General features: G+C 34.7%; 1 non-coding gene across 1 annotated transcript; it reads right to left on the minus strand.

Annotated features, from left to right (window-relative positions):
• Positions 1–584: 584 nt before the first annotated feature.
• LOC136231418 (small nucleolar RNA R71) lies at positions 585–690 on the minus strand. Its single transcript, XR_010689806.1, has one exon. It is a non-coding gene; the product is annotated as a small nucleolar RNA R71 (small nucleolar RNA).
• Between the last annotated feature and the right edge of the window lie 931 nt (positions 691–1,621).

Consider the following 1,621-nt stretch of genomic DNA (forward strand, 5'->3'; position numbering starts at 1 on the left):
TATTTACTTACAAATTTTATTTTTCAATTTTTTTGAAGGTAATTTCAGTTTGTGCGCCTATTTTCTGTTCATGCGGAGGACTAGAAGTTCGAACATTCAACCGGAATCACTTGATCCTGAAAATGAGAATACGCTAAAGAAAAATAAAAAGAATAAAAAGAAAAAGAATAAAGAGACACAAAATCAAGAACCACAAGCAGTAGAAATGGGAGAACGCCCTAGACTTATGGATTACGCTACACTAAGGGTTAACGGAGTTACCAACAGTGTAGTTAGACCCCAAATTAATGCACACCAGTTTGGGATAAAACCAGCATTATTGAATATGCTACAAAACAGTGTTACTTGTTATGGATTGCCTACCGAAAATCCAAATGCCCATTTGACTAACTTTCTTGAGATTTGTGATACCTTTAAAATTACAGACGTTTCTGCCGAAGCAATCAAACTTTGTCTTTTTCCTTTCACAATGAAGGACAAGGCTAAGGTTTGGTTGAATTCTTTATCGGCCGGAACAATCCAAAGTTGGAACCAATTAGCCCAAGCATTTTTATTTAAATATTTTCTCCTAGCCAAAACAGCAGAAATTATTAAAGAAATTACATCATTTACACAAAATGAAAATGAAACCTTGTATGAAGCATGGGAACGCTTCAAAGAACTTCAACGTTTATGCCCACACCATCATTTACCCGATGAACTTTTAATGCAAACCTTTTACAATGGTATAAATCCTACCATAAAGGGTTCACTAGATGCTATGTCGGGAGGACTATTTATGAAGAAGACATCTACTGAAGCAAAAGAACTTTTAGAGGAAATGGCTATTAACAATAGTATGTGGCCAGCAGAACGTGCACAGACACCGGTTACTCCAAAACCATCATCCACAACTTCATCATCTGTTAAAGGTATAATTAATCTTGACCCTATAGCGATGCTACAAGCACAATTTTTTGCACTTTCGCATAAAATTGATAAGCTTGTGACACCGTGTGATGTTAATGGAAATCCCATCCAAGATGAAATGGATTTTAGTGGTAGGATTAGGTAGAACAGGTAAATTTTATCCAATGACAGAATCGAATCAATAACCTGTATTCGAATACCTATAATCCCGGATGGAGAAATAATCCAAATTTTAATTGGAAAGAGAATAATAATACTAATGTCAATCAAGATAGAACTAATAATTATCAAAATCAATCAAGAGATTCTATTGGCACACTTTCTTCCAAAATTGATAAGTTTATTGATGCTATTGGTGGTAAGATGAATAATCATGATGAAAATTTTAAACGTATTGAAAATAAGTTTGATCAATTGTTTAAGAACCACTCGTCTAGCATCCATAATTTGGAAGTACAAATTGGACAAATTGCCAAGTCAATTCCATCCCGCAAGGAGGGTAGCCTTTCTAGCCATACGGAAGAAAATCCTAAAGAGCAAGTTAAGGCTATAACTCTTATATCGGGAAAACATTATTTAGGTCCGAAAATGCCTGGAAATGTTACTAATATTTTGCAGGAAAACGATTTGACGACAAAGTCCAAAGAAATGAATGAAAATTCAAAAAGTTCACCAAAGAAGCTAATGCAAGTACATTTCAGCCAAAACCTCC

This window comes from Euphorbia lathyris, chromosome 5 (assembly GCF_963576675.1).
Source record: "Euphorbia lathyris chromosome 5, ddEupLath1.1, whole genome shotgun sequence".
Taxonomy (NCBI): domain Eukaryota; kingdom Viridiplantae; phylum Streptophyta; class Magnoliopsida; order Malpighiales; family Euphorbiaceae; genus Euphorbia; species Euphorbia lathyris.